Source organism: Bidens hawaiensis, unplaced genomic scaffold (genome assembly GCF_021521415.1).
Source record: "Bidens hawaiensis isolate Kalapana, Puna unplaced genomic scaffold, B.hawaiensis_p1.1 tig00019830_1, whole genome shotgun sequence".
Classification (NCBI taxonomy): Eukaryota; Viridiplantae; Streptophyta; class Magnoliopsida; order Asterales; family Asteraceae; genus Bidens; species Bidens hawaiensis.
This window is the reverse complement of record NW_027493018.1, coordinates 299,914-311,567: the sequence shown is the minus strand read 5'-3', so window position 1 is coordinate 311,567 and position 11,654 is coordinate 299,914.

The following is an 11,654-nucleotide window of genomic DNA, read 5'->3' as shown; positions in this document are numbered from 1 at the left end:
CTCATTTGACATTCTTGCCTACACTGAAAGTGACTTTAGTGGATGCAACACGAGCAGGAAGTCAAAATCTGGTGGTTGTCAATTCTTAGGAGACAGGCTAGTTTCTTGGCAATGCAAAAAAGCAAGTAACTTTGTCAATATCATCTGCTGAAGCTGAATACATTACTGCATCTGCTTGTTGTGCTCAGGTCCTCTGGATTCAAAATCAACTACTTGATTATGGTCTGAATTTCTTGAACACTCCTATTTTTATTGATAATATTGCTACTATGTTTTGTTGTGAGGAATCATGTTCAAAACTCAAAAACCAAACATATTGAAATCAACATCATTTTATCAAAGATTGCAATGAGAAAGGTCTAATAGAAATGAAGAGTTAAAACTGTGACAACTTGTCTGATTTTTTCACCAAGCCTAATGACTAGATTCAATTTCTAATTAAAAGCTTTAGGCATGATTAACTCTGATGAAGTCTGATTAATGATATATGTTATAACAAACTATCTTTGAGAAAGGTCTTGAGTGATTTGTGTGATTATGTGATTTTGACTGTGATCACTGTGTGCTTAAATGAATATTTGTGACTTAGGTGTCTATGATACTTAAGTAAAGGGAATTGTGATTATGTTTCATGATAATTGATAAGTATGGGAGTATCTGTTTTGAATTGAGTTATTTGCATACTTGTATGAAAATTAACCATGATTGTTGTGTTGAAATGATTGTGCATTGTATATTCGGACAAGTTGATTTATGCATGTTTTGTCTTGAATGAAATTCATGTATGTTTGTTGTTGTTTATGCATCAATGTAACTTGCTGAGTATGTATTTGATTATGTGAACAAGTTGTCTTTGTCAAAACTACTTTTGTACTAAAATTTATGTGATCAAATGATTTATCTGAATCAAAAGTAAAATGTTTTGGATAAAAGAACTAACTTTTGGTGTGAGTCATGATAAGATTACTCAGCTCAAGCTTTATAGAAGCTTAAAAGGTTTTCAAATGAAAATCAGATCCAACCTTTTCGGAAATGATAGAAAATTGGCTATTAACACTAATTAATCTTATGGATTTAATAGGCTAAAAAGGGCTATTAGTGCAGTCATTAATAAGTATGGTAGCTTTCATTGATGTGTAAACACTAAAGTGATATAAATTAAATGAAATTGCTAAACTTAATATGGGGATACATTGATGAAAAATATGCATGTTTCAAGATAAATCTCTCCACATGATAGGAGGAAAGGTATTTGGTCACTCAAAATGATTCATTATATATATGAATAAGAACAAAATTGTGCAAAATGATTATAAAGGGTCTAAACTAGATCTACAAAGGTGGGGCATTGTAAATCCTAAACACCTTGAATTTAATACATGTAAATCCGAACTACGTGCCCTGTAAGTCCAACATTCAAACTCAAAGTTTGAAGAGTTTTGAAATAATAAATTACTTATAAAAGAAAAATTATTCATGTTCTGCCATTAAAAGATATATTGACCAAATTTCAGGGAGTTGAAGTGTTGGAATCGGTCTGCCTAAGACACATATTAGAGTTGATGTGGATAGTACGTTATGATCCAAGTCGGGTCATACCCAATAACATGCAAGACAAACCCCACGATATTTATTTAAGATAGGATCTAACAAATAAATATCAACAGTTAGAATATTTGGAAATTGGGTTTCTAAATATTTGCACTTGTGTAATAAATAAATTATATGGATAATTTATGTTATAAGAGATTTTGCATTTTGCATATTACTTGTAATGTTATTTAAGTTGGTAAATAACAATATGCAAGACTAATCGCATTTTGCATATATGATGTTATTTAAGTTTGTTAAATAACAATATGCAAGACTAACTGTATTTTGGATTTTGCATATACGATGTTATTTAAGTTGGTGAAATAACAATATGCAAGACTTACTGCATTTTGCGTTTTGCATATACCATGTTATTTAAGTTGGTTAAATAACAATATGCAATACATACTGGATTTTGTATATAATGTTATGATATAACATAAATAAAATAGATTACTTGAGTTTTGAAATTGGGTGGGAACCCACGTGAGCTGCCACTTAATTGTTTTATCTATTTTCATGACATGCACAAGATTTCATTGGCAGATTTGTGTGGTGCATTGGTTACTCACAACTCTCTCTCACACACACACATAAGTTGCAAGTAAACTCTCTTTTCCTCTCTCTAATTTCGGCTAAGGGAAGGAACAACAAGAAGGAGTTTTCAAATTTAAATCCTAGCATAACAAGGTTTTTGTTGAAAGCTTGAAGGGTATACAAGCTTGAGGTTCTTCTATCTTGAAGGCTCGCCATTCATATCTTCATCTCCTTCATTTTCTTGGACTCTTGAAGGTATTATGCTAAGAACACCCTATGGTTGTTTATATTGGTAAACATGCAAATTCGTATATGGATCCGGGGCTTGGGTTTTGCATATAAAATCAGTTTTATATTTATCTAATTAACAAGATTTAAAACATTATTATCCGCTGCGTTTTTCATATAAATGGGTTTTATATGACTTTTATAATCTTGTTAAAACCCAACAATGGCACCAAGATCCGCTTATACGATACATGCTTCAATAGATCTAAAAATTTTTGGGTTTTATGGTGTGGTTCACCATATGGCTGAAAGTTTTGGGGCTTTTGGTTACCCCCTTGGTTTTTCAAGATTATACTTTACATGCATGTGATAATCTTGAAGAATTAAGTCATTTGGATTGATTATTTTGTTTGGACAAAAACCCAAAGTTTTCGGTTTGATTAGCCTTGACCGAAAACTTTAAAGGTTAAAAAGGGGAACCATTTTGGATTTACACAGTTTACATATTCGGATATGCATTTGCATGCTCATAACCTAGCCATGACCTTGTGTTTGGATGTGTGTTTGTGTTGTGATTTATTCAATTATTCAATATGGTTGTAATATTCTTTAATTTGGGTTTGTAATATATTTATTCATTTCATATTGATTTGTAATAACAAGTAGAATAGTCATATTTCTTTTACTAGAGAAAAATGTATTTGAATATATTTTTCGTAAAAGATGATGCAACAAAGTTACGGTTTTGGTTTTGGGCCTAAATGGACCTCATGGTCCATGATGGGATTTTAGCCCAATGACCAGCACCCAAACATGGAGGCCCAAGAAAGCTAGGAGCTGAAGTTGGAGCTCCAATAGAAAGTCACAACACAAGGTGGACACTTGAAGCATTTAAATGAGGGGTCAAGTGGGAGTTCACCGACACATGCCTTGTGTCATTATCGTCCCTTAGGAGAGACCTTTTGCCACACTTGTTTTGGTCAACAAGTGTAGCCAAGTTTAGGTGGCCATGGTTATGAACTTGTGGTTGTTTTATTTATGCATGTTTGGTTGTTTTATGTTTTGCATATAGATTATTAACTTAATATCAACAACTTGCATAAAATTGGTTCCTTAAAAATCATTAGGTAATAAAATTGGTTTTATTAAAGGTTAATGATTTCACAATAACATGGGTTTTATTAAAGGAACTTTAAAAATTGGTTTTCAAACAACATACCATGCATTTGAATGCATGCAAATGAAGGTATGCAAATTGTTTTCCAATCTAGAATTTGGAAAACATAAATCCCTTTTAAAAACAAGTTTAACACGATCCTTTTATACAACACTCAAATCACTTGGGAACTCGATGTGGGATAAAGGTCACCTAACCACATTGAAGGAAACTTGTGAGGTTGAGGTGGTTTTGCCATATTTGTGGGATAAAGGTCACCTAACCACTTGTAGGTGCAAATTTGCATGTGTGTGTAAGTAGAATGACTTGATTTGGAAACCATGTGAATAGGGTCACCGAGGCATGGCGTACAAAGGTGTTGATGGGATTAAACATGCCACTAAAAATATGATCTTTAACCGATCCCATAAAACTAGAAGTTGCAAAGGGTTGCAATCGTCAAGCGTTGACTACCTTGTTAATTCAATTGTAGGATAAAGGTCACCTAACTACTATGTGAATGTAACGTTGGGTTCTATATTTTAATCATTAATTGTCTTGGAGACCTAAAGGGTATTAACGTTTAAAATTAGTTAATGATATCGAAAATACCAAAATAGAGCTTAGTTAAATTATGTAGATGGTCGCAATCAATCCACCTAACGCAATTATCCCACTCGTGCATAACCTACCACTAAGAGCTATACTTGATAAGGATCATCTTAACTACAAAAAATTTATGGATTGGTATCGAAACTTGAGAATCTTTGTCAAGAAAGAAAAGAATCCTACATATTGGACAATCCTATTCCCGATGAGAACCAGACATTAACGATGTAAATGCCTATAATGATTGGTTGAAATACACCATGGATTCGGTGCAAATTTCGTGTCCCGTGTTGGGAACTATGATCCCCGAAATTCAAAAGGATTTTGAAAATCATGGGGCATATGACATGATCACCCAACTTAAGAAAATGTTCCTTACTCAAGCTAGGGTGGAACGCTTCGAAACGGTTCGAGCGCTTCATGCATGTCATATGGAAGAAACCCAATCCGTTTCATCTTATGTGCTTAAGATGAAAAGCCACATTGATCAACTTTAACGGCCAAATTGACCTATCTCAAAAGAGTTAGCGCCACAGATATGATCCTCAATGGCCTAACCAAAAGATTTGAGACTTTTGTCATAAATTATAACATGAATGGATGGGACAAAAGCATTGGTGAGCTTCACGCAATGCTCAAAATGGCCGAAGCGGGGAATGGGTAAAAGTTGGCAACAAGAATAGGCATCACCCGGAACCTAAGGCAAAAGTTGCCAAAGGTAAGGGACATGTCAAGGGTAAGTTCAAAGGGAAGACTAAAACGGAACCAACCAAACCAAAGGAGAAGAAGCTAATGGTTAGCTCGGATGATTCGTTCTTTGGTTGAGGTGAGATAGGACATTGGATGAGGAATTGTCCAACCTATCTCAAGGAGTTTGAAGAAAAGAGGAATGAGGGCAAACCTCGGGTACCATTTTCATGATCCATATTGATCTTAGTGTTATTTATTCTAACACATGGGTATTGGATACTGAATGTGGAACTCATATTTGCAATTTGTTGGAGGAGCTCAAAAGAAATACACATTTCAAGAAAGGAGATACAAGTCTCTTCATGGGCAACAAAGCAAAGGTGGATGTCGAATCCCAAGTAGACTATGTTTTGAAGCTTCCAAATGGTTTGGAAGTTGTTTTGATAAACATTTTGTATGCTTCTAGTTTGACTGGGAATATTATCTCTGTTTCTCTTCTAAGACAATATGGTTATGATTTAAAATTTGTGAACAATGGTATTTGTGCTTTCATGAATAATGTCTCTTATTTTAAATCAATGCCGTCTAATGGCATTTATGAATTACTTCATGATTACACATCCTTTGATAACAAGTTGTATCAATCTTGCACCAAGAAACTCAAAGTGGATTTGGGTAAGACTTATCTTTGACATTGTCGCCTTGGTAACATAAACAAAGATCTGATACATACACTTCAAAAGAATGGTCCTTTGGAATCAAATGAAGATTCCTTTGATAAGTCCGAATCTTGTTTACAAGGAAAGATGACCAAGGAACCCTTTAGTGGAACTAATAAAAGGGCGAAAGACTTATTAGGTATCATACATTCGGATGTATGTGGTCCTTTTAAGGCAATGACAAGGAATGGTGAAAGATACTTCATTACCTTTATCGATGATTATAGTCGTTAAGGGTATGTGTACTTGTTAAGACACAAAGATGAAGCCTTTGAAATGTTCAAAGTCTTCCAAAGTGAAGTAGAAAATCAACTCAATAATACCATCAAATTACTTCGTTCGAATAGAGGAGGTGAAAAGCTTAGTTAAGCCTTTCAAGATCATCTTAGGAGTTGTGGAATCATCTCACAACTCACTTCACCTGGAACACCACAACATAACCGTGTGTTCGAAAGGAGGAATTGAACTCTATTGGTTATGATTCGATCTATGATGGCTTGAAGCACATTGCCTCTGTCATTTTGGGTCTCGCATTGCTCCGCGGCCGTATTCTAAATATGGCCCCAACCAAGAAAGTGGACAAGACACCTTTTGAAATATGGCATGGAAGGGTTCCATCATTATCATATTTAAAGGTATGGGGTTGGGAGGCTTATGTTAAGCACAACACCGAAAACAAACATTAGAGCCGATCCACTAAGTGTATCTTTGTAGGATATCCCAAAGACTCGATGTGATATTATTTCTATAACCCAACCGAGCAAAAAGTGTTTATTGCTCGAATGGCCGAGTTCTTCGAAACAAAGTTTCTTATGTAAGGAACTAGAAGAAAGGTGGAACTCGAGGAGCATCGAGAACCACAAGCCGATACACGTTTGGTTGATACTAGTAATCAACAAGAGGTTGTTGAGAATGATCAAATGGTTGATCGAAACACACAAAACGTTCGCAAATCTGGTAGAATTAGTAATCCACCCGAAAGATATGGATTTTTCATGGATGTATGTTATGTGGTAGATTCGAATGAACCCACCACATACCATGATGAAATGTCACAATCCGATTATGACAAATGGCTTGAAGCCATGAACGTTGAGATGCAATCCATGCATGAAAACCAAGTTTGGGATTTGGTTGTACCACCTCTTAACTCCAAACCGGTTGGAAGTAAGTGGGTTTTCAAGAAGAAAATTGATATGCATGGAAACTTGGATACTTATAAAGCAAGACTAGTAGAAAAAGGTTTTACACTCAAGGGATGATTATGATGAGACTTTTTTGCCAGTGGCAATGCTAAAGTTAATTAGGATATTATTTGCCATAGCCGCACATTTTGACTATAAGGTTTGGCAAATGGATGTCAAAACTGCTTTTCTAAATGGACTTCTTGATGTGTTGTAAAACACACTTATTTTTCCGTACCATTTTATCATCTTTTTAGTTTTAATTTATATAATAAATTATGTTTTTAACTCGTTTTAGCTTGATCTTACAAAGTTTATTATTTTGTGTAGGTGATGAGTTTTGAAAGTGAAAAGGTTTGGGTTTTGGAAAATAAAAGAGGCTTTTATGATCAAGTTTGAAGACAAAACTCAAGGCCCGACCCAAGCCCACTTATGGAAAGCCTTACTTGCATTATATCTATATTACATTATAATGTATATAGGCAACCCCTCAACTCCCTACCTTCTTCTCTCTCTGAGACGTTGTTGAATTAAATACCCATTCATCTCTCCGGCAACCTTCCGATCTCCGCCGTCCTGTTCAATCAATTATCTCCTCTCCGTTTAATCGTCTTTTTGCCTCCCCTAATTAGTGATCGGTTTCAACTATAACATCATTGTACGTTCAATTGAGCAGTTGAAGATCCGATTAAATATCACCAGCCAAAAAGGGGTGAATGGCTATGCTGTGGTTCGCCTCATACCGTTTGACAAGGTATTTATAGCCGAAGGATGATGGAAGATGATTGGGACAGCTGTCCTCTTCTAGAAGATCTTTGATAACCGTCTGGACACGTGTCTTCTTGTGATAGGTTGGGCTATACGTCCCATGTGCATGGGTATAACAACCTGGACACGTGTCACCAGCTGATAGGATGGATCGCACCCTGACCATGTGCACGGTTATAACAACCTGGCCAGGTGTCCTTTGTTCATTGGTTAGTGTGTCACGTATTCCCTAAGTAAGAATCATGAGCCTTCTTCTAGAGAGTACTTGAATGGTGACAGCTGGCCCGCAGGCACTGTCCTCCAGTTGCTATGCGGACAGATGTATGTCCTGCGGACGACTGCTGAGGACGCCCGGATGCTTCCGCGCGTGCTACGAGGACGTTCCTCCTCTATCGTGATATGCAGGTGATCCATGTGTCCCGCGAGTGGCTTATAAGAGGATTCTCTGTGATCCGCGGGTGGTACTTAAGGGTGTTTGGGTCTTTTTGGTACCTTACCTCTATAAGTCCCCTAGTCCAGTGTTTCTTCCGTGTGAAGTCTTTATGCGGGTGAAATTCTGGACTTAATGTGTGCTGAGGATTTTTGTTGTTCGGAAGTTAGGTAGAAAATATCTTCTGTTGGTATAGATAATCATGAAAAAGGACAAGTTGACCACTCGCAGGCGCTGTGAACAGGTGATGGAACGTTTTTTATGGCTGTCACTGTACCCGACTGTACAACTTTTTCTCTTTTTCGTATTTCCCGCGTGACGTGGCAATCACTGATTGGGTGATGAACTTCTCTCTCCACTGTTCGTATCCCATCGCATTGATTGCGATGGGTATAAATAAGGAGAAACTCCTTCTTTTTGAGGTTTTATCGCTCTTTTCTTCTGATTATCTTCTTAATTTTCTCTCTGATAAAGCATTGAACTTTCTTATATTCTCTCATCAGATCTTTCTATAATGTCGAATGTTCAAACTGAGGTTGACGAGACAGAAGTCGCGTGGGACTATGAAGAGTATGAAAAATTGTTGAAAACTTATGGTATTCCACCCGAGTGGGAACCAGAGTTCCCTTCTATTGGTTCTATAGCCAGTTTCCCACCGCCTGGGAAAATGGCTTTGTATGCTGATTACTTTGTTTATGGAAATTTTCGTCTTCCTATAACAAAATTTTTGCAGAGATTGATAACTGCGTATGGGATCCACTTATCCCAATTGCATCCTCGTGCTATGATGCGGATTCGTCACTATGAATTTGTATGCATAGCACGTGACATGGTGCCACACATTGACCGATTTCCAGTGTTTTATCGTCTTGCTAATCGTAATGGTTGGTACACGTGTCAAGGGTTTTCCGATCGGAGTATCGGATATGAAGTTGAAAAAGGGTCCAAGGACTGGCGGAACAAGTTTTTTTGGATTTATGAGGACGTGGGTACCGTTAGATATGGTTCGCCACCCAGTAAATTCCGCCCTTCCTGACGTTGTTACCGCTGCTAATGAGGGCCAAGAATGGTATCATGTACTCACAATGGAGCTGACACCCATGCGAGCCTTGCCGGAAGAAGCTCTAGTGTGGGCGGGCATGAGCCGTTTGTGGCCAACAGAATTTATGGAGCCCATTTTCGTCGACTTGAATGAGCGTAAGTTTCCTTTTACTGTCTCTTTGCTTGCTTGAATATTTTTATGATTAAGCTCCTATCTTTTTCAGGTCGGAGTTCTATGATTAATGCTCTTTTTGATGACAGAGGGTGTGTCCGAAAAAGTATCCGCGAGGCGGGGGAGCAACCCATACTTGACAAAACTAAGTCCCATTTTCTGTTCCGGAAGAAGGTTCGGGCTGAACCTGCAATTTCAAATGCCACCTTCGAAACAGGTGCGTATGTTCTGGACCCTCCTCCCCTTACTATCGTTACTTCCAATGGAGCGATTGCCATCTTATCATCAAGCTTTGATGATGGAGATGTTTCTCAGCTTTCCACTTCGGAAGAAGAGGAAGACTCTGATGAGGGTACTTCTGAGTTTTCCTCTGTCTCGTCTTTGTTAGCAGAATTGGAGAGAAAAAGAGCTTTTGTAGCTTCTCAGACGGGTCATACAAACGTAGAAGCTGCGGATACTGAGGCGGGACCATCAAAGAAAAAATGAAAAATTCACCGTCCCAAGAAGCCACAGTATAGCCTTGCTGACCGCCTTGACACTGTTGAAGGTGTGTGTCATCTTTTATTGTGTTCTTTTTTATAAGTGTTTGGCTAAGTGTAACTTTGTTATGTAGATCCGTAATCTTCAGTGAGGAAATATCAGAGAAGCTATCCACACCAACTCCACATATTGACAAGCCATCATCTCCTTATTCAAGGGGAGAGGCGGAGGATAGACCTTCTACTCCGCCTGATGTTACTGGTATGGAGGACCGGCCAACCTCCCATTTGGTTGATGTTACTGTAGATGAGAGGATGCCAACTCCTCCAACTGGTGTTTCAACAGAAGGTCTAGACAACCAGTCTGGTAGTGATACCCGTTTTGATTACTTGTTTTAGGGTGGGGGGTGGCACTGGTGATCAGCAGGACAATCCTGCTGTAAACGAAGAAAATGTTAGAAATGTGGAGTCTTCTCCTCCGCAACAACCTTTTTCTACCCCAGCTCGCCTTAAACCTTCGGGTTCCCGTTATTACGATGATACAGGCTTGGGAGACAAACATGAGTTGTTTGTTCCTCCATGGGGCATTACTAATGGATCTCGGTTCTCCCAAGCTATAACTTGTATGGATTTCGTTGAGCATTGTACACCACCTGCTGAGATGGCATATCAACGCGACCTTTCCCGCCATGATCTTCAAATGAATGTGGCTTATCATTTAGCTAATGCTTTGGCTGGTATCTAGGAAGTGTTAAGTGAATGGCGTACTTTGAGCCGGAATGTGGGAGAGGCTCGTCGGGCGACTGAGGTTGCCAAGAAGGAGGCTGAGAAGCATCGTATTGCTGCCCAAACCGCCAAATGGAAACAATCTGATGCGGAGATCGCCCTTAAAAACGAGCAGGATCGCAATGCAGAGGCTGCTCGCCGATGGAAGGAAGCCTGTGAAAAGCAAAATTCCATTCTTGAAGCTGCTCGAGCTAAGGATCAGAGGGAAGAGACGAGTTAACTCGTACTCAAGAGGCTAACTCTTCATTAGAGAATCAAGTAGCCCTTCAAGGTGCACGGATTCACGATCTTGAAGTGGAGCTAAAGCTGTTGAAGGAGCGGGCCGAACTTAAGGATCAAAGTGCTACTGAAATTCAGGCTGCCTATGACTCTCTCCTTCAAGCTCATGAGGAAACTACTACGGAAGCCAATGAGTTCCGAGCGCAGGTAGAGCGTGCGGAGCAGGATCGTCAGTGGTTCCTTGCTCGGGGAGTTGATGCTGTAAGTTAAACTTTATCATTTGTTGTTTTATTCTTACCTTTGGTATTGGGGACTTATGTTTTTGTCTTAACAGGTCGTCCACCATATCAAAGGAAGTAAAGAGCTGAATGACAGCCTCGCCAATGTGATGGCTGCTTCTTCATCCCTCTGGCGTGTTACGGGTTTCCATGAGGGAGTGAACTACGCGCGAGGTAACCGCACATTTAAAGATCATCCGCTCTATGGCGTAAACGTCAAACAAGATCGTGTCAACCGGGTTAAGGAACATGACGCTTTAGTCTTCCCTCTACAAGATGTGCTTCCAGAATTTGCTTCCGCATATGACGGGGTACAACTTTTGAAGACTTATCTTGGGGAAGACTCTGAGGATGACTCTTCGGAAGACACGTCGTTGAAGGGTCAGGAAGGCCCATCCACCTCAAACCCTTAGGATAGGTTTACCACTTCCATCACTTGTAAATTTTTTCTTTTCCTTCTTGTAATTTTTTGGATCATTAATGAGGAATATTTCTTTTTGCCCTTTTGTGACCCTTATACTGTTTTTAATATCTGTTGAGAAGATTTTTATTGAGATCTTCAACTTTTTTGAAATGTTTGAAAGTTTGGATAATTATGGTGACGTAGCGGAGAGAGAAATTTCTTGAGGGTAACTGACAAGACGTGTATGACACCGCCGACAGTCTGTTTTCACTATCTTGAATTTCCCACCTGACGTGTCAGTCATCTGACGGTCCGCGGTTTCTCTCTCCTCTGGCACTTTATGGATCGCATTAATTGCGATG